This window comes from Osmia lignaria, chromosome 7 (assembly GCF_051020975.1).
Source record: "Osmia lignaria lignaria isolate PbOS001 chromosome 7, iyOsmLign1, whole genome shotgun sequence".
Classification (NCBI taxonomy): domain Eukaryota; kingdom Metazoa; phylum Arthropoda; class Insecta; order Hymenoptera; family Megachilidae; genus Osmia; species Osmia lignaria.
In genome coordinates, this window is record NC_135038.1 from 7,386,868 (window position 1) to 7,410,107 (window position 23,240).

A 23,240-nucleotide genomic window follows, 5' to 3' on the forward strand; every position below is an offset into this window, starting at 1 on the left:
TCCGATGGTTTATCATCAATAAATTAATTGAAGAAACGAGGCACATGATCGACAGGATAAATTAAAAAAAAAAAGAAAAACCATAGAGTCAAGATTGTGAAATTTTTCTAGCGTATATATCATAAAATTAAAGTTAATGTAATATATAAATAAATAAATAAATAAAAAGAAGAATTGTATTTCTATTAACCAATTTAAATTTCTTATACCTACAAGGCACAACTTTCTTTTTTTAAAGAAAAGTGCCATTCTGTCACAAAATAAATGATTACCTGGATAGCCAAGCCTGTTTTAAAAGAAACTAATGGAAGGGAAAGAAACCTCTTTGCTTTTCAAATGGCTGAGAACTTACTCTTCGAGTAGTAATATATTTCCTATTTTTTGGAGAAAGTTGGAAAATAGACTTCTGAGAGAACCAATACTGAGAATTATTATTAAAATTAAACAACCCTTTCACAAGATTGTGGATGCTTTCTATTTATTAATTTACAAATCTACCAAGGGAGTAGAAAATATAATTCAAAATCTTACGAAAAAAAAATTCTCTTTCTGAAATTTCTTCTTGTACAACAATTTCGAAGAAGAATCGTCCCGGTATTCGATCGGACAGTCAGAAATCGTTCGTTCCTCTCGAACGGCCAGATAACGGCCGGTGATATGGTCCATATAGCCGAAAATTTTTTGAAGGTCCCAACCCATGAAAGGTTCAAAGATAACGGGTCGTTCGAAATGACATACGCGACGCGTACGTCTTACGGGTCACCAGCGTCGTTCTCCCTTTTCCCCTATATAAGAAGTCGCAAAGATAGTTGGAAGCGGGTTGGTCGGTGTTCGTTCCGCGCGTCCGCTCGCCGCCGACTCAATGTACCAGAGGAAATCGCTGACTTATGGCTTCGCCAGGGTAGTCGTAGCTTTTTTCATAAACCTCCAGTCAACCCCAACCTCGCGACTCTTTTACATTGTACCCAGATTTCAGCGATTAATTTTCTCCCATTGTGCCGTGGCGCATCTCTCGCCGCCCCTCTTCGTTCCTCGTCCCCCCCTGTCCCTTTCCAACCCCCGAAACCGCACTCTTTCTCTTTCGAGACGAATAACGACCTCTCTGTTCGTTCCTCGGAACGGTAGCAAGCGTTTTCCAACCGCGGACACGTCCTCTCTTTCTCGCCTCTTCAGCACCGATCCACAAGCCCGTGCCCGCTTTCCTCTCGCCGATTGCACAGTCCGCATTGTCATTGGCAAACAAATCTCAATGGTAGTATTAAAAGTATCCGCTCTAATGGAACCTAGTATCCGTTCTACAAAAATTCTCGTTCCATCTGTACGTGTCCCCCTTTCTCTTCCTTCTTTGTCCGCCCCTTTGTTTCGTACGTTAAACGCGCTTTCTTTCTCGTACGCTTCGCGAGCGGTTCCGCGGCCAACCAACGGACGAATGCACGCGGAAATTTCTGCTAACGTCGGAATAATTACTCGCTGATAGTCGTGTGGTAATTGTCTGCCGTAATCTATGGTTAAACGTAGGGGGTTGAGGGTGATTCTGGGTTGGGGACTCGGTGCGTGAACGTTGATGCTTCCTAGATCTATTATAGTAGTACAACTCAATGATTATGTCGTCTTCAGAGAAACTGATTTTTGGGTAATTAGACAGTGATTTATATGAAGAGTTTCAGGGTAATTATTATAAATTTGATGAGATAACAGAATATGTATATCATATAGTGAATCATGACATAAAAGTATTGCAAAATGGTACTTGTGATATATCAATTTAAAGCTTAAAATTTAATAAATATGTCGACATATAAGCACCTTGTATTAGTGCTCTTGGTACAAAATGGTAGATCATCAAAAATATATACCAGCGAAATTGGTCATTCTTTGTTATAATTAGCAAGCAGCCATTTTGTATCAAGAATATCGGCAAAACCTTTATACAGTGATTTTTATTAATCCTGAAGCTTTAAATTGATGTATCACAAGTGCTATTTTATGAAACTTTTATGTCATGAAATTGTGTTAGACTTTATATTTCCATATGTCTGACTAATCATGTACTCATACTACTTACAGCAAATTCCTATTTATTAACATGATTTCATGACATAAAAGTATTTCAGAATGGCACTTACTATATATCAAATTAAAGCTTAAAGTTCAATTAAAATGACTGTATAAACGTTTTATGAATATTTTGAATACAAAATGGTTGATTCTTCGTTGAAATAAGCAATGGACCTACTGCTTAGTACCATCCAATAAAAACATACAATAAGCCAATTAATAACGAAAACATTAAAAATTATCTTTGCCATATTAATCGAAGTGTTCATAAATCTACTATATTTGACGTACGTAAGAAGTGATTATGGCGACTTATAGCCCCAGGGTGCAATACCGAAACGAGGGTTCGTAACCATTGTCTTCTACCCTCTTCCAAAATGTCCGGCTATTGTTTACATTTTGTTCACGAGTATCGTGGCGATTGCAATATGGGGGAACGGTTGACATGGTTTGAATACAGGAAAGAAAAGCATTCTATGCCGCATCACCTGTTTTCCCGGGTGTCTCAACGTAAGAAACGAGTAACGAGGGTGAACAATGTCTTAAAATCCCAGCTTTCTTCCTTTTTCTCTCGCGAACGACCAACCATGAATATTCTTGGAATCAGAACACGCTTTTCCTTTCGATGTATTCTTCAACTTCCCTTCGAATATTATTTCTGACAGGTGACAAGACTTATATCAGGATAATGGTCGACTTTTAAAATGTTTCCTAAGTTTTCTTCAATTTTAAATTTGCTTCGAAATAACAATTCCCATACCTTTTTTTTCTGTATATTTTTCTTTAAAGTGTTTCAACTCAATCATCGAGATCTCCCAGAAGCGAATAAACCCGGAAATGGTTTCATCGAGCAACAAGCATGGCGGAACGATAAATAGTGTAATTGTGTTGTTGTCTTTCTGCTCTTTCGTATGCAAGGCTAGGTTCAATATCCATCCACGGGGGAAACAGACGCAACCACCCTCCCCATAAAACGCGAAGATCTCACCGAGATTGAGATCGTAACGCTTTCAGAGCAGTTCCTACCGAACTGTTTTGATATACAGATTTAGAAGCACATCGTGTATAAACGTAAATATCGCTGGGTATATTCTAGCACATTAATCCGCAAACTGTCAGGAGTCGTTTCGAGATACGTCTTGATTTATCGTTAAACAAAATGAACCTTCTCCTCATTCCTTTTCTGGCTTCTTGAGAATTAAACTCGAACGTTCTGCGATCCCTTTCATTTCTTATTCACACTTTTAATTTAGATTAATTAAAAATAAATATTGCGTTTGGAAAAAAATCTGAAGATCATACGAAATATAGAAGTCGAAAATTGCAAACTGAAGGTAAATAAAAATACGATTTCCGATGGGTTAAATAAAATTCTCAAGAAACAACGGAATATTTCCAAACAACAGCGAGAAAGAACTTGATCAATCGGATCAACGTACTCACAAGAGCGCTTGGTTCGATCGTTCGAGGTAAGCGAAATCCAAAGAACAAAAGGAGAAAAAAAAAAAAGGAAAAAACTTGGTGGACGAAAGGATCCAGAGTTTGATTGCATCTCGAAAAAGAACAGGATGACGTATTACCATTCATTCGATCGGCTCTCCATTGTTCGTGCCGAGTTTTCTCTCAGGGTCATCCAGACGACAATGGCTTGTTAATTAAACAGGACAGTCCTTCTTACACATTACCTCGTATTCTCGGAGTTCATGGGGGTATCCTTTAACTCACCGTGACAGAGGCAGAAGCTCTTCTGCAAACCGCAGAGTCCAAGCTCCTCCGCAGTCGGAAGAAGCTTATTATGGCCATTTGCCTCCCCATTCAACTGGGTGTACTGAAAATTCTCGTAAACCCTGAAACGACGGTGTCGCTACTCGAGAACGACAAGCCGACTATCTCCTACTACAATGTGTACCATCATGGTAATAAAATGAATCCTCGAAGTTACGCACCACCTAACGCGGTTGCCGATCTGACAATTTCGATGAACCTAATGCTCATCTGAGAAATGGAAAACTTTTTAGCTGATCGAAGATCACTAACATTATTCAAAGTTTAAATATTTTCTCTTGCTATTAATTATTAGATTATAAATACAAAAGTCTCCCATCAATGACCCTCGTGGATGTATGTGCTAATTGCTTAGGACTGATAGTGCAATTAGTTGAATAATGAAAATTTTTCAATAGCATTGAGAAAACCTTAAATCTTAAAAAATCCAAAAATCATAATTTTCCAATATTTAATTTACCCAACAATTTAATAAATTAATTTATAAATAATTGCATTTCTAACACCTTGATTGTCTGAACCTTCCGGACGGCGGACCATGGAGAGAGCCCCAATTTTAATTCAACTTTATAAATAAAGTTGAATATAACAAAAATTTGTACACTATTCCCTCAATAATAATTATTTGAATGATCAATAAATTCAATGAAAAATACACCTAGAAAATAATATAAAGTCATTGTCTTTTCATATGTCTAATATAATTACAACCGTCTGACAGAACAAAACGCAGCTGCAATTAATGTTTACTCGAGTAAATTAATTTATTTGACTCTTTCTTGGAGGAACAATAAAGTGTATGTTTTTCACTGGCTCGCGCCACGTGCTGTGTAATTTCCTCTTGTAGTTTATAGAAAGGGAAACTTTGTCTCTTCCGTCGTGCCGTGTACATTGTGTAATAGGAGCGAACTTTTTCAAGGAAAAACTCAGCGTGAAAGGGAAGTTTTATATTGCACTGGCTATGTAATACGAGAAATCATAATTATACGTTTATCATGGACAACAATGGCCTGCTTACGTCTCCCGATCCTGTATCCTTTAACTAATATCATTTTATTTATTCTTGATAAAGTGGATCATTCGAATCGTTTAATATTAACAAAGTTAAATATTAAATAAAGTCGTGAGTCTGCAAACAATATATATAGAATATATAAAGAGCAGAAACTTTTAACGATTCGAAGAATCGATACATGCAAATGGAGCTACCTTTTATAATTAAAATTGGTAAATTAATAAATGAAATAAATATTTAATTATCTGCAATCAATCTACCAGGTTTGAATATTTAATATGTTTACATTTTATAATATTCTCGTTCATTCTGTTGACTAGTCAGATTTCATTATATTTCTTAAATCATTTCTGTTCCACGAGAATAATTCATTTAATCGTTATGACATCTTTTCGATAGATATTTTCACATCAGAATAGAACAACTAAGCTGTTTTCCTTATTACGAGACTTAATTCGATTACAGTCACCGACAATCGCTATTAATATTTCGCCAGGATAATTTAATATAATTTCGTTGTACTTACAGAAGATCGTGATCAATTTACTTTGCAATTTTTCTTGACCCATAAAGCGTCCTCTTTTTCGTCAATTCACTTATCGAGTTGAATTTGGATCGTATAAAATGCTTTCACGTTTATTTAATAATAAAATCAATGCACTATATAAAATATTAGCTAAGAATAATGGTAAAAAGTGCCAAATTGTGGAATTAAACGAAATAGAAAATTTTGGAAATTAGCAATTAGATGTCCTACATAGAATTAATTACTATTTTTATTTCTCAGAAATTAAGTTCAAGTGTCACCCATATACGGGTTAATGTAAACAAAATCCATCCTCTCCATAATTTAAATATAAAGAATGAAAATAATTTTTGTCAACGACGAGTCATTCAAGAGCGACCACGATGAGCAAGTTTTCCTCGAGAGGATAGAAAGTCAACCACGGTTGAAGATGGTGGTGAAGGGGGACAGAACACAAAAGGAGGCGGGTGGAAACTTAAAATTCGACGAAATAATATTTCGATGATATGCCGAACCGCGTCACAGCTGCGACACACGAGCAAAGGTCCCTCGTCCCGCGTCATACAAGATTGTTAAAGCTGAGATCTGGAAAGGGTGAGATTGTGGGTGGTCGAGTGTGGAGAGGTGGATTCGACGGGAGGGCTAGTAGTGAAACAGCTGGCACACACTGGCGACAGCCCGCCCGTCACTAACTCAACCGGGATACACACGCGCCATGTGCGCCAGATACAAACTTCATTGATGTTGGGTGAAAAGAACGACTGAGACTTCCGTCATTGCGACCCTTTGATGCCAGTTCATGTACTGGATTACCACTTTCAGTGGTGGCAGCCAACTCAACTTAAAATTTAAATTCTACTTTTGATCTGTCAATTGTAGATAAGGGCGATCTTTCTAAAAATATAGACTAACCCCCCCACCATTCTAGGTTCTAAGGTTCTAAGATCGGAATATTTTAATCTTGTAATTATCAAATTTTCTAATTTCCAATTCCCTAATTTTGTAATTTTGTAATTTTGTAATTTTCCAATTTCCCATTTTTCTAATTTCCTAATTCTCTAATTTTCCAATTTTCCATTTTTCTAATTCTCTAATATCCTAATTTTCTAATATAAGTGGACGGATCCCCGCCTCCAAAAAATTCTACAAATATAATACAATATTTGTGAATTTTTAATTATTAGTGCAATTATGGTATAAAATTTTATACTAAATTCGTGCAGAGTAAGTTGGTGCAGAAAATTAACATAGGTACACCGCGTGCTTAGTTATTCCCGAAATAATAAACGCCCCTTAACACCTCCCCGATGGTGTGCCACACAGAATGAATCTCGCGCTTCTTTTAATAAATGCTTTTGCAAGAACAGCTTTGCATTTACACAGGCTGCGACTTTAATTATACACTGGGTACTGTTGTCTAATGAAAAGTGTAGACGAGGCCTTCCATTTATCTCACCTACGAACTCTGTTTTATCCCAAAGCTTCTCGCAGTAGATTAAGGGCGTGCTTTGGTCAGCCACGATTCCCGTTATCGAGATAAAAACAAAGGAAATTCCTTTCGCCCAGTAATTGCACGAATGGGAAAAGAAACCTACATGATTTTCGTTAATTCGAGTAACGAAATATAAAAATATTTGTAACATTGTAAATTAATTAAATTCCTATTCAAAAACATATAAAATAAATCAAAAGACAAATTATAAAAATCTAGAGAATTTTAATCTAAATAATATCAGAAGAAAAATATACTAATCCTAATTTAATATAAAAATTTGTAATCATTACAAAATATTTCTAAATAAATTATTATTGATTAGAAAAATTCATTAAATCTTAATTAAAATTATAGATTCATAAACAAAAGTTTGCACATGAATCTTCAATAATTATCCAATAAAAGTATGATAATTTTTTTTAAATTCTTGCATATTGCAAAACGATTGAAAATCGCTCGTTTCCAATATCCAGCACAAAAAGCATTGGCTATAAAATCGCCGCGACAATTTTCAAAGCTAATTACAAAAATTGTTAACGACTTCGAGGTCCACGAGATCACCGGGCAATATACCCAGTTAGAAATTGCGTCCAATTAGTATTCGACGCTTAAAGATTCCCATTTTTGAGACCGTATAAGGTTCCACCCTTGCCTAGTAAACCGGCAAAAGCTTATTCAAATTTAATTTCTTTACGATTAGCAATCAGGCGAACGCGATTCCTGTTTTAATCGTCGCTCGTTCCCGGCCGTGGAAACGCTTCTAATCCCAAGGAACGAGATCGGTGTTCCTTAAAATATTCCGCGTTAGTTCCCGCGGGATTACTACGCGCGTAAATACGAGCGCATACGTGAATGCATTCGCGCCCAGGGACACGTGCAACATCAAAGAAACTTTACGAATTCGACAACGTCGTTTTACCCGACGATTCGCATTAACGCTTCCCACGGTTCTCAATTAGTCCTATTCTTTTTTCATTATTATTTTTCACGTTAAAAATAATTTTACACATAGAGGATATTTCGAATATTGTCACTGAAAAGAAATGAAAAATTTATTCGAAAATATTCTATTATTAATATAATATAAATTTAAAAAAAATTGTGGTAAGTATTTGTTAATTACTTTGATTTTCCAAAATAGCTGTGCTCAAAGTTATGAAAAAATTTTTTTTTTAAAGACCCACCGAGATTTAGCAACCGCTGCAATTATGCATAACGAAACGTCCGCGAGAACTCTGGCAACAAATTAAACGGAAGTTCAAAATTTCTTTGATGTTGCACGCACAGAAGGCGACAGAAGCTCGGTGACAAAATTCGAAACAATTAAACGTTTGCTAATAAAAAATCATTGTTAATGATGTAAAGTGTATACATTTTTATTTATGAGTACCATGTAACCCCAAAGGGTTAAACCACCCTTTCTGAATTTATTTCTAAATGACAAAAATATATATATTTTTCTTAATTAAAATAAAAGAATTATCTCTCTAAGAATTATACGCCCGTATAAACATCAGCAGTCTACAAATGGCAAATTGACAATTCTATCCTATCGAAAAGAAACAAAATATTTGAAGAATTCGAAAATTCACAGCTATGCTTGTTTCTCGATTCGCTAAAGCGATTCTCTCTTGTCATCAATTCCGAATGTGCCTGAACTTTCCGGCAGCGTTCACCGACAAAAATCGTCGCCAACTACTTCCTGCGGGAAACAAGATTCATCCCGATAACGTCAAACGAAGTTTCCAGCGAGCATTTCGAACGGCTGCGTTCTTGTACACGACTAATACGTGAGCGGCAACATCAAAGAAACTTTACGGGGTTTCGGTGTCGTTTAACACGTTGCGACGATCCCTACCCCCATAGACGTTCCTCAACGACGATGGTAATTGCTGTATAGCACAGTGTATTCAGGGCTGTGTATCGTTACGCGATCTCCCAGAAAATGAACAGCAAATGGAGTTTCGTTTCGCGGCGACAGCGAATTGTGTCCAGTTGCGATTTTGGTTATCCGCTCATTCTCTTTCCCTCTGTTCGTGCTCTGTCAATCTTTTTTTGCCGGATTTTCTCGCTACTTCTACTATGGAATAAAACTAGTTTAATACGTGTTGATTGATAAAAAGCATCGTTATTATTTTAAGGCAAATTGTTTCGCAATTATTCGAACGAGTTAATTTGTACGAATTACGTTTCCCCTGTTTTAGACTAAATTCAGTTCCATTTTGAACGATCGGATTTGTGATTTCAAGGTACGCGATTTGGAACTAATTATATGGGTTATAAATTTTTTATACAGATGGAAATATCAGATATTTATATAAAAACCGAATATCCACCTTCATTTCGTATTATTTGCGCTGAAACTGTTTAGAACTCTTGTTTATTGGATATTTTTTGTCCACTTTTATTACTTGTTTTTAAATCCTTTTTTTTCCTACGATACTCTACATAGTCTGTCGTTTCGAAATGAAACTTCAGCAATTTTCAGAAAGAGCATCGTTTAAATGAAACAATAAAAGCGTACGGGTACATTGTCATTTCGCAATCAAGCTTCGCCAGTCTCTGACGAGAGACTCTTTCATGAAATAATAAAACGTATTGTGTAACGTCATAGTGAACAGAAATCATTAAAGAATCATTGTATTTCCCTTTGAATTTCGTTTCAAAATTATGCTACTCTTCTTAAGAGGGTACTTAACTGTGATTTTAAAAAACTCAACTTGTTTCTCATAATCTCTTGAAACTATGTTATCTGACTTAGCCATCATAAAATTTTTAAAACTGTACATTTTATTTCCTTTAAATTATGTGAAAATATTTTTAAAAATAGTGGAGCATTTTTTGGATAGCTCAATTATTTGATTTTCTGGAAATAAGTGATTTTTAAGTAGTACGAGTCAATAATTTGCGCTCAGACAGAAGGGGTTCAGTAAATAATTAATAACTTCGCCATTTAGTAACATTTCTACTCTCCAAAAATTTGAATATAAAGTTAAAAGTTATATCTATAAGTTCTAAAAAAAAATGAAAGCCTTCATTCAGTCTTTGTCTATGAAAAAATTTCCAAAATTTACTTATTTGCCAGAAACTGATTCCTTATGAAATCTATCATCAACAGGATCTTCTTGACCCGTCTGACTTCTATTAATTTTCAGCCAACACTGGCACAAACCTAACATGATTACAACTTTCTAGATAATCAGATTTAGGCGAAGGAAATACAGCAGGATAACCGGAAACTTCTCCTGGATCTCAACGAGATTTGACCAAGACACGCGGTGAAAGTTTGAAGAAAACGTTCTACTGGGATCATTGATTCTTGAATAAGAGAAGAAACTCTTGTATCTCTGCCCCAGGGACTATTGGTAACAAGATTGCGAACGTTTATGCAAGAAATATGCATACATAAAGCATAGTATCATTCATATTCAAATTTAATTTTATACAATAACATTTTGTCCAAATTTCAGTTACGTGTGAATGATAAAATTTGATTGTAATTATTTAATGATAGCTGATTAATCCCATTAAAATATCACCAAAATCTTCGTGCAAATGCTAATGGGGCGGTGCATAAAATTATAATTAAACCGATAAGTTTCTCACAGTATTAATTAGCCATTCAATGATCCAGTCATCAACGCTAACGATTGTATAATTAAAATCAAGATATGAACATTACAATCTTCAATTATTAATATAACTATTTTATAAACGAAATTGGAAAAACTATAAGAAGAGTCCCAACCTTGCCGTATTAAGATTTTATAAATCTAATAAGGATAATGCACTCCCAGGAGTAGAGTCGTACCACTTGTAATCGGTGTCCTGCGGTGTCACGATACGAATTGTCTTACAGCTTTCTCTCTTGTCCCGCGTTTCGGTGCAAATTACTGAAGCTTTTTATCCTTTGAAAGGACTACAGTCACGACGTCTTTGCGATTAGATCAAGCTTTTCCTTCCCAACTCTTCTGTTCCTTCGTTTCTCGTTACTTTCCATTTGTTCCCTTTTTGTCTTTCACTTTGATTTCACGCATTTCCTTCTTTATTTTCCTCTCTACTTTACTGTTTCTATACCTCCAAAAGCGTACTTTATAACCTCCTCGTTCCTTTGTTTTTCAATTTTGATCCACCTCCGCTGTTGTCCTTCTCCTGCGAACGTTTCCTTGCCATCATTTTCTCTGGTTTGTATCCTAAAATATTCCTTCTTCTTTGGAAGTAAATTGCCTTCTCGTTACAAACGAAAAATTTGACTTTATTGTACAGGTCTCTAAGAATTAATATTTTCCAAAATTATTTCCATTCATATTTTTCTACAAATTTTTTTCCTCCATCTCATATTTTCATTACATTTTCTTACATCTCTTTTCAACCCTTTTTCTTCTCCTCACAATTTTCAAATCTTTTCTTCACATATCTTCTCCCACCACCACATTACTTCACCATCATCGTCACCTCTGTCTTCGCACATCCCCGAAGTCTCCATCTTCTCCTCATTATCCTCATCATTCCTGTTCGCATCATTTCTTCAACTCCGAATCCCGGATCTTTTTCCTATACAATTCTTCATGATCTCTCTTCAACCTTCATTTTCACCCTTCTCCCATTCGCGTGCACCCTTCGGTCCCATTCTCGTCGGCGTCGCGGTGTTCCCCTCTCGCGACGCTCTTCGTCGTTCCTGCGCTCGGACGGGCTTGCGCGCCTCATCCTGTACGGAAGAGGCCTCCTCGAGGAAGGAGGACCGCCAGGATCCCGATCAGTTTACCGGCATCTCTCAGTCCGTGCGTACGCGTGCGGGCTACCGGTGGGTCCTCCCCCGTCGACGATCACGTGCGTCGACGCGAGTACGCGGCTGTTTTTCTTCCGTGATGCCAGAGGAGTTTCCGGTATCCGGCTTCGCTGCCAGCTCCTGAGCTATGAGAAACTTCTTCGGGCACAACGGAGCAGGTTTGAATAAACAAAATTCTTTCACCGAAACGTTGCTGGGTGACCAGTTTGATCGACGAACGAAAAAACCGGATGTTGGATTTGTGGGGAAAACAGTTTCACGAGTTTCCCGAACGGATTCCCGATCGTCCCGCTGGACTCCGACAAGTTTTCTAAACGCGTCGTTGTTTCAATCAGAGTTGCCACGAATCGACGACGCGACGCGTTCTGATGGAACTAGACGGTGAATTTATGTAAGTTTCAGACGAGTTTCACAGAGAATTTCCGTCCCGACGCTGTTAACTCGATTGCGGTTGTGTTAATGGGGAAGACCGATCGGGAGTGCGAAAACCTTACCACGTTTCCTTCGCGAGCAAATTGCCAGCCATCGATATTGCCTGGCACGAAACGTGATCGTCCTTGCTTTGACGAAACTTCCCGCAGGATACATTGCATCCAACATTTCGTCCTTTTCTCGACGAAACTGGCGAACGACGCGATCGCGTTTGTTCGTCGATCATAACGTCTGAACGAAGTCAGCTTTTTCTGTCAGCCGTTCCATCATCAGATTCCGAACATTTAAGCCGTATACATCAATATCATGGTGTCAGTGAATCGTAAACGATCGTTCAAACTATACTTCCACGATTAACGACCGATGATTGTCTTCGCGGTGGTGTCAACTGTCTTCATTTTTTATTATAAAGAGCGAGAATCATTGAATATTATTGTCTTTCTTTAATGAAGTTATTCTAAGTAGAAACAAATATTATGAAAAATTTCATTAAAAATTGTCGAAGGTAATAGAGTCCACTTTGAAAATCCTCTTAACAAACTTCCTCGGGGAACCGTTCAAATAAGATTAAGAACAATTTAAGCTTCAAGTTAATTCATTTATAAAGAACTATACACAATTGCTTAAAAATGATCATTCGATAAAACTTCAAATAACAATCAATCTTAACGAGATTAAAGTTTCCGGATGAAATTGATTCAATTAAAACCTTTGACCTTTTGCACAGACTCCTTTCGAAAAAAGGAGGGTGGTCCAGAAAATTTTTCAAAGTCCATCAAATTCGAGAGCCTTTCTTTTGATAACCGAACGCGTGTCTCTCGTTACTATCTCTAAAAGAAAAAAAAAAAAAAAGAATCGGCTAAAATAGGACAAAATTGTCGACCAGTTCCGAAGCGTGTGCATCGAAACAACAAGCGTAGGAGAGGGTCGGTGGCGTCCTTAGGCACCGAAATAAATGGCGAAACGCCGCGGGAATAATTGGATTGGTACTTCTGCCCGGTGTCTTCGTTATCTTTTTTAATTGAGACACATTGTAGAGGGCGAAAAGCGTGCCCGTTACTGAACACGCTTGTCCCGGAAATGCACGTACAACCACGATCGAAGTGTTATGATCTATGAAGAGGTATTTTCATGAAAATTCAAATTCCAGGCTCGAGTGGTACGAACTTTTTCCGAGATCGTTCTTCTGATCTTCGATAATTGAGCAATTATCGAAAGCCATTTATTTAGGATACAACACGGAAATTGATTTACATCCGGTGAAATGCTTGTGCGTGTGTGTTTTTTTTTCCGATCGGGAAAATGGTAACATTTTACTGGCGTTTACGTTTCGATGGTTTTGAAATAAAATTCGCATCGGAACGCGTGTGTTTGTGGATCTAAATAACGATGATTTCCGGATCTGTTACAATTTACGATGCAACTTTGAATACGCGGCCCTTCGGGATCGCTTCTCTTACACGCTTCACTTAATAAGCTCTCATGTGCGTTTTTACGCCAAGGAATTCATAATATCGCTCGGTTTTACGTTCGCTAATTCTCTGTAGAGGAAAATCGGTTAGGATATTGTTATTTCTGTGTGTGAGTAAATTTAAATACAACTGCGCATCAATGATGATTATAATGTTAACCACAGAGGAATCTGGGTCGATCGAGACCGAAACTTGGAAGGAAATTAATCTGAAGTTGAATCTATAATTTTTAAACGAAAGGGTTTTATATATTGGAAGAATAATTTTTAAAGGAACGGTGTAAAATTTAGAAAATGAGAATAATATGAAATACAGAATTAAATTAAAATTGGGGCTCTCTCCATGGTCCGTTGTACGAAGATTGAAACGTATCAAGTTAGAATCAATTAAAGAAATGAATAATTAACAAATTAAATTTATTAAATTAATATCTTCGATATCTGTAATAAATGTTTATTAAAAAGTACTCATTCTTTTTGAATATAAAAAGGAAGAAAGTTTTTCGTGATACATTTGTTGAAACAACAACCATATCACGTCATTAGATAATTAGTAAACGTCTATAAAAACTGCTACCATAATTCCACGTGTTTCTTTCGTAATTAACGATCAATTTACGGAAGCAGCTGCTGCTGCTTCCATCCAGGCCGGTTAGCAGCGAGCAGAAAAATACCGAGTAGAGGAGTCAGAAACGAATCAGACGCTCGACTGCTTTCTCTCTGACCGTTAATTCCGTTAATTGTTAACAACGTCTGGAGCAGGGAACAATAGCAACAATGAAAGGAGGATGTGAAATTTACACGAGCAGGAATTAGCTTCTCGCTAAGAGAAGTTAGACCCCGTTGTTGTCCACCATGCACGAATTCACTTTATAAATCCCGTTTCGTTCGTTTGCAGGAAACGTTCTCCCGAATTTCACCTCGCATTCAGTTGGTTGTTTTTTCTTTCCCGAACGTATATCAATCCACCTTTCTTTATGAAGGCTTCTTTCAACGATCGGTCGAGAATTGCTGAGAACGCGGCTTAAGGAATGTTATCAAATTTTCTGTTTCGCTGCTCTGTATTGTTATCGTTACATTTCGCATTTACGAAATCACGTTTCACGAAACGACATGCTGGAGGAAGCTGTTAAGATAAGTGTCGGAGAGTGCACCCTGATATAAACGTCTCCTCTCTGTTACTTTGAAATTAAAAACCATACAATGAGCTAAGAAATTTAAATTAGAGGGATCTATGGGATTTTTGAAAATTTTTATCAGGAGTTAATTTTTCAATTAATCTTTACAATACATTCAAATGACGAAAATATACTTTGAATTTGAATAGTTATAATTAGAAAAATCTTCATTAAGTCATAAAATTCATTTTATGTATTTTCTTATCTTCGGTGTACAGTTAGAACTTTAGTTGATAAGCTGAAACGACCATGAGTGTATACTGCACTACCTCAGACTAAAGAATTTATTTATAACATGACAGACTATTTTGCGACTTGTGTGTCAGGGTCATTGAAAAGTTTCCCTAAGGTCTCTTCAACGCATATGCTCTTCGCACAAGCAAGGATTTAGGTCAGTTAAACAAAGAGCTAATGAAAAATGTAAGGAAGCTGAATTTTAATATGAATTATTAATCAATAACCTTCTTTCTGTGAATAAACCTCACGAAAAATTGTATTTTCAAAAAATTGCACGGTAGAACATTTAAGAAAATTCATCTCGAATTTTTCATTAAATATAAAAGTTAATGGTAAAAATATTTTTAACGTTGTATGCATAAAGACGTAATCAAAGTTTGTGTCATAAAAAGCAACAGTTTCAAAACAAACCCTCTAAAATCCCAGTGTTTGTGATAAACAAATGATGAAGTACTTTCATAAGTAGTTCTACTTCAACACGATATTTGTTTTATTAGCATAATTTACTTGTTACGATACACGTAGGTTACAATGGTGCATCGTGAAAAAAGATGAACAAGAAAGTTTTGAATTTACGACAGAAATTTGATACGCTACCTCAAAGTTACTCGAGTGCATTTATAACCCTTTGGTTACATCTTCCAAAGGGGTGGTTGTTACTTTTCTAATAATTAATAAAAGAGAGAGGAAAAATGAATTTTGAATAATATTACTATTGTATTATTAACACGTCGAGTGCCACAGTAGAAAAATCCATATATAGTCAGACATTCCGAAATTATAATTATTGAGAATACGAATGTACAGCTTTCAAATTAAAAAAAAAAAATTTTAATAAATTAAAGGATAAGATAAATTTTGAATGGTATTACTATTATATTATTAACACCTGGAGTGATACGGTAAAAAAGTTCACGTGTAGTCAGACATTCTAAAATTGTCATTATTATGAATAATAATATAATGTGTCTGATTATACAAGTCCACTTGCACTGAAATAATTCAACGCCTTAATTATATCAAATATACTAGAATAATCTGGGCAAGAATTACCCCTTTGTCCGAAAAAATTAGTACCACAAGAATTAATCCAAATTTGCGATAAGTAAGAAAGAAGAAATAAAAATAAAAAATGCTATTCTGCAGTAAAAATATTACAATTCGTTGAATCCTATCGAAGTTCACGCCCGGCTGCGATACAGTCCGCAGGAAGGAGGAGGGGTGAAAACCCTTCACCTACTTATTCTCGGTTCACCGGTAATGAGCAGTTAATTTCTTTTTCTCAACGGGTTACGTGCTGTTTCGGACCAAGTTAGATTGCGTTGCGGTTTACGGCTTTTCCGCTCGGGAAACGAACATCGATAATCCGTATATCTACGTGTTGCTGGTACACGTTACACCCGCAAAAAACACACCGTTCCATTCTTTTTTTTTTCGCCAATTTCATCGATAAGCGTTTTGCATAGACATATCGAGCTACTACTGGCGAAAACATGAATATTCTTTTCAACATTTGATTGATATGCGAATAATATTTTTTGTGCAAAGAATATTTCAGATAAGTTTTCTTTCTGTTTAATTAAATCAATAAGTAACCGATGATTAGCCCGTTGATTGCTATAGTAGAAATGGACGCGTGTAGTTATACAATGAAAAAATATTTTTCTATGGAAAAATAGTCTGATTTTCAGCCTGATGAGAGGAATCTAGAAACGCACTACTCATCTTCCACTTCAGTAAATTCACATAAAAAGCTTATTAATAACGCGTTTCCCTGGAAACGGTCTTTAATCACGTCACGATTGAAACAATGCACCCCATTCTAAAGCCTCGTTTCATGACTGCCAGAATACTACAGATGCACAGTTTCAGTGAAGCAATTAATTGTTCTTTTTCTGAAAATTAACCGATAGTAGACATTTGAAAATGAAGTGAAAAAAATTGAAGCAGTGTGCTAGTGGCGCATGGTTCAAAGAAATTTTTGAAACGGTTCATTTTATCCATGAGACTCGATTCTTTTGAGCCAGTTTCGTGTTGTTCTACTTGCCACAGAATCTCGTGATTTAACCATTACTCGTGGACAAGAGAAAAAAATAGCATGCATGTGTGGAGGAGAACAAGGTAGCATATTATTCATTTTCCAAAGCGCGTTTCGTGTGCAATGTTATATATAACAACCGCGTTTTTCCATCAGTGAAAACGTCATAATTTGTTACTTAAAATTTCGATTTTCCAAATATTCAAATTTTCTAAATGTCCCAATTTTCTAAATATCCAAATTTTCTATGTGTCCAAATTTTCCAAATATTCTAATCTTCAAATCTCTAAATAATCAAATTTCCAAATTTTCCAAATATCTAAATTCCTAGATCATTAACCTTCTAAATATCCAAATCTCCAAACATCCACATCTCTAAATAACAAAATCACTGCCAACGCGAGACTCAACACTGCCCAAGCGTTTAATTCAAAATTTCGAAAAAACCTGGAGATTTATTCATTACAGCCGCGTTGTTACCTTTATCCTCGTGTGTCACATCCATTCCGGTGAGATATGAAACCGTTTCGGACCGTGAAAATATTTTTCTAGCGCATTAAAGGCCAGGAATGCGGTGAACATCAAGGAATCCCAACTTCGTGTTCCAGTCTCGCTGTTTATCGAGAAAGAAAGGAAAGAAGAAGAGAGAGAGAGAAAAAAAAAAGAAAAATGAGAAAAACGGAGGAAAAAGTTTCACGAGCGAAATTGTGATTCCTGTTTATCATAAAAGTAAAAACGTTAATGCCAGGCCAGGGTGGCCGCAAGCAGAGTGCTCGCTGCTCGAGGAAATGAATGACGATTGCAGATAGCGAATCGGTATCTCCCGATGCTCATTTACCTGGGAAAGGGATCGTGCTTTCCGTACTTGTGCCAGTTACAGCCTCGACGTTGAAACCGTCTACCTTCTTTTTCATTATTATCTACCCTGGGAAGGAGAGGGAGAAAAAAAAAAAATGTTTGATAAACGGGAATCGTTTAACCGGATGCGCTCCGATTTCGTCGGTGATTTATAGTTGAGCCACGAGCCACGCGGGAAACTCGATTAGCTCGACGTGAATTATAATTACACTCTGCTTAGAGGGGTTCATTGAAACGCAATTAAGCTACTGACGCAGAAAACGATATAAGTGAAACGGGAGAGGAACCAAGTGTTCTAACGATAGGAAAATAGAGAACGAAAAGGGTACTGGAGTAGCGTAATGCAAAAGCAAATGTATGTAGATTCAGTGAAGTGGAAAATGAATGTACGTAGTGATTTATGAAATAATGAGAAATAATCAAATTACCAATCTAATTAATGTAAATAGTGAGGTGGTGGTAGTTGGTGCACACCAAATGGGTGATATTGAAATTCGGACGTGATTTCATGATATAAAAGTAATATGAAATATCACTTGTGGTATATTAATTAATTAGTATAGAGTTGTATAAAAATTATTATGTAAATGTTTTATCAAAAGTTTTAAGATATAATTGTCGATTCTTTATTGGAAGTTGAATATGTATTAATAGATAATACTAGCTGTAAATGGTTGAATCATTGTGTATTTCAAAATTTTTATCAAGACGAAGCATTTATGTGGTTATTTTAATTGAATTTTAAGCTTTAAATTGATATGGCATAAGTGTCACTTTGAGATACTTTTATGTCATGAAATCATGTTAGTAAGTAGCAATTTGCAGTAAGTAGTATGAGTACGCGATTAGTCAGACATATGGCAATATAAAGTCTAATACAATTTCATGTCACCAAATTATGTTAGACTATCTGCGTTTCGAAATTTGCTATTATATGTAACAACCTAACAATAAAATTTGTATAAAAATTATCAAATAAAAATTAAAGTCACATTTCAACTAGGAAAATATTAAATTCTTGCAAATACAGAAATACATCATATTTTTCCTCTTTTTCCCTCAGAAACTAACTTTAATCTAGCAAAGAATTTTATTAATTATACAGTGTAAAAGTTGTTCTTGCAAAGTTCGGACCAACATTCCAGGTTTCCACAAATTGAAAAAGGGATGAAGTAACTTTCGGTCTGCGTTTCTCTTTCAATTACAAAGCCTCGGTGTTGGTGGTGAATTGTATAAGACTATATTTAATCATTCTTCAAGACGATAAAACATCGAGTGACGTCGAGCCAGACACACAAGTGCTATCGATGACAATAACCGAGCCGAGGAATATCTTTTGGCGGCACAGGTTTTGCTGGAATTGATAACATAAATATTGCGCAAGACAGTGGCCAGGATTTATGGGCATTGTAATGACCCTTAATGCTCATGAGTAGTTTGGCTACAAAGCCCCCATAACTCTTACGGTGAGCAAACGTTGCTAATTTTCTTGCCCGCCTGCCTCTGCTTAGGCTGCTGCCCAATTTGCACCCCTGCGCCTCCGTAAAAACGTAAATTACACCCACTCTCCCCCGCCCCTCTGAAAGCGAGATCATCGTTTTCATTCTTATCTGCCACACCATTCGCCCACGAATTCATGAGATGATTCATGTATGTTGAGAATGGTCGCGTGCAACCGACTAATTTCACCTTTTTAGGGGATCCGTTTAAAGTTTGAAAATTAAAAAAAAAAAAAATTGATGTGGTTTTATAGAAAAATTTGCAATTACTTGTAATTATTTAAATTGATTTGTAAAGGCAATGGAAGGGTACATTATAATTTTCTTTTTTAATTTAAAGAAGAAATCTTTTCTTTGTGATGTGTTTTCGTTCTAAGATTTTTCCGAATTTTCTCATTGAGAAAATGAAAAATTTTGGCAATTTTTTATTTTAAAACTCAAATCGTGCGGGTGTTTTAAGAAAGATCATTAACGAATTAATTTCGTGTAACAAGTTCTTAATAACATGTGACTCTGGGTGAACAGTGAGCTATAGAAAGGCAAACAACTGCTTTATATCGCACACGCGTTGTTTGCGGAAGCTGGATTAGAATTTCGCGTTGCCGAGTTTCCTGGTATGAATTTCTTAACATGTAACACTATGCTAAACAATGAAACAGTTGCCGCGAACTGGCACACTCTGCCGACTCAGACAAAAAGCAGAAAATTTAGAATGTTCTGTGACAAAAATAGTTATAAATGATTTGGTTGGAATATACATTTTTCAAAGAAATATTAATTTTATTTATTTATCCAATGGATCAAACAGAAGCTTTAATATTTTTAAACAGTTGATAAGTTTAAGCAAAGTTTCAAAACAAATTTCCAGTTTCTTATAAACAGTCTGACAAGCGACCTATTTCCCCCGTTATTTAATTTAACTTAAACAAACTGAAGAGTAAAAAAATTTCATAAAGTTCGCATTAAAAATCTTTGAACTTTCCCCGAGAAGTAGCAACCGCGAGTAAATGCTCCCTCTTCTTTTTTTTTATCAAGCATCCTGTAAATTCCCAACGTTATCATCGTTCTACAAAACTGCAACAATGAAACTGGTCTTTTAAATTCTTTTTCCCTCTGTATCGGTGGTTGCAAGATCGACATTCGTTCATCTGAATTTTTCCCAGTTACACGGACATTTTAATCCAACAGTTGCACTGATAATGCTGCGATCGCAATTAACGGAAGTCATAAAACAGCCGCGTGTAAATGAAACTTATCAAGCGAGATAAATTTTTTCACTCCTTCCACGATACGCGAAATAGCACAGATATCCGTTCATTTCGAACGATACGGCAATCGACGATACGCGAAATACCAACGGCTTTCTATCGATGGATCGGTACATATTTGTAATTAGCGATCGTAAAGATACCAAATCAATATGATTGGTTCAAACTAGAAAATTATGGTACTACGCAGAATAGTAGCTGTTTGATGTTTGGATAGAAGTATTGATAATAGTTCAATATTTCTATGGAAGTATTGATATTCCTTTAACTAGGATTTTTCTAAGCTTCTTTAATTTTATTGGCAGTGTTAAGTGTTTAATATTTTGTCGTTAAGAACCCTAGAATTTTAGATTTTTCTGATATTGAAAATTAGAAAACTAGAACATTAAAATATTAGAAAAATAGAACATTAGAACACTTAATATTTTTATCAAGAAAAATTGATACCAAGTACCTAAAATTCCTATAAATAAAAATTTCCCATTCAGTATCCTGGTACCGAATTATTAAAATATTATACCATCAATATGTATTGATATCGATTCGATCACTATTCATAACATAATTTCCGGGACTTACGCGATTCCCGTAATCGCCCCCAGATAAATTATATCGCACACACAATAAAGATTATTCTCAGGGATGTATTTAAAAAAAATTTCAAATAACATTCTTCTGTACAATATTTCGTTTCGAATCGTTCATATTTTTCGCGCGCGCTTCAGGAAACGTTCGTTCCTCGCAACGAAATTTCCGTGTGCAGGTATTTTTTTTTTTTTTTTCGTTTTTTGTTTTCCGTTTTCGAAGATTTTAACAATACGGGCAAGATAAAATCGTGAATGAAAAAGTGGGAAGGTTAAACGATGACAGAGGTTGTAAATTATTCCGGACCGGTGCGCTGGCAATTAATTACCCGTTTCCGCTGAATTTTTGACACGGATGAACCGTGGCGTTTCACCGAGTACCATATATTCCAACGAATCGAGAAGAGAGAGCAGAGGAAATGGCTTCTATGCCAATTGTAACAGGAGTAATGTTCCATCAGTGGATTCGCAAAGTAGAGGGTAACGAGGAATGAACGAACCTTGAACCACTTATGGGAACATTTATGGCCGCGAGACACCATTGGCAAGCTAACGTTCATCTTTTTTACGATGTCTATAGGATGATAGATGATTTAGGTCGATTTTTGAAATCCAACAGTCCCGATATGTGAAAGTAGCGTATATAAAATACAAATTTAAATTAAAATCCGGCCTCTCTCCATGGTCCGCCGTCCAAGAATTAAGTATAAAATTCTGTAAACTGTCATTTTTATTAAGTTGAATGGCACTCTTAAAAAACATAAGTAAACCATTCCTGCCCTCGAAATCCCTTTTCCATTTTTACGATCATCGAAAACGGAACGAACGAAAGACATAACTGTCAGCAGAAACTTTCGAGACGTGCGTGTTACAAAGAGCCCCGGTCCCGAAGAAAAATTTCCACGAATAAGGATTTCTATCAAATTTTCTTTTCCAAACTTCTGGCTGGAAATGCTGTGGAAATAATTCAACGCAGGATTTCCGTGTGTGTACCCTGGTAAACAGTTTAACTTTCGCACCTTGACCGTTTAAGCTTGGCTCAAGAGGATGGAGTACAGTGTTGGTCAAAAGTAAGAGACGAAAATTTGTTTCAAGCAGAAAATATTACTCGATGTTTGAATATTTTCGTAGCAAATGAAAGAAAATAATGAATTTTAATACGTTTCGAATTAGAAGCAATTATTCTTTTATGTGCACTTTTCAAAATTTTAATTATTCTAAATAACAAGTATTAATTTTAACAATATTCCAGCCTATTTCTATTATTTATCCAGCATATAATAATTTTTTATTGAGGAATTTGATTACTGAATTTTAGCGAATGGACAATTGCACATTTTATTTAATAAACCGTAAAGATCACCACTGGATATTATTGCAAAGTTTTCAATAAATGAAAGTTCTTTGACGTGGTTGCTAAAAGTAGCTTTCACAGGATTGCAAAAATAAAAAGATAGAAGTCCAAAGGTAACGGTGAATCAGATTAGTAAATCCGATAGAGGGAAGACGATAAATTAATGACGATTTAATTTAGCCGGATATCCGTTGGCGGAAAGTCTTACGGGATCTTTAAGCACTGGGCATAAGACCCCCGAGTACTCGCAATCTTCGTATCGTTTCACGGCGTCTCGATATTTAATCCCTCTTAATTAAGTCAATTTTTTTTTCATTTTCAATTTTATCACGAGAACCGTCGGGCACGGCAAATCACTCGACTCGATCCTTCTTAAGCTCTCTCGCGATTTCTCTTCCCTGTGTCAACCTGTATATTCCCTTAATGTCGAAGTCGGTCCGACTCGGGATACGTCCACATTTCCCTGTAAATATTTGAAGAAGAATTCCTCCTTGACATCCTGCTTGCTCATCAGTTCGGATACGTAGTAAAATCAAAAAGTTTTTCGCCTGGCTGCGACTGACGACAAGAGAAATCAGAAAAACATTTTGCATATCATTTTTTTTACTATTTTGTTTAAGGTGAGATATTCAAGAAAAGCAAACAAATCTCGA

General features: G+C 36.0%; 1 protein-coding gene and 1 long non-coding RNA gene across 5 annotated transcripts in view; one reads left to right on the forward strand and one right to left on the reverse strand.

Annotated features, from left to right (window-relative positions):
- Positions 1–23,240, reverse strand: part of LOC143305472 (uncharacterized) — a 217,725-nt gene that overhangs the window by 14,275 nt on the left and 180,210 nt on the right. The window lies entirely within an intron of this gene.
- LOC117604447 (lachesin) overlaps positions 11,694–23,240 on the forward strand; it is a 66,848-nt gene continuing 55,301 nt past the window's right edge. The window contains exon 1 of the mRNA XM_034324509.2: positions 11,694–11,826. The gene's annotated coding sequence lies outside the window, so the exon portion shown is untranslated. The remainder of the gene's footprint in view (positions 11,827–23,240) is intronic.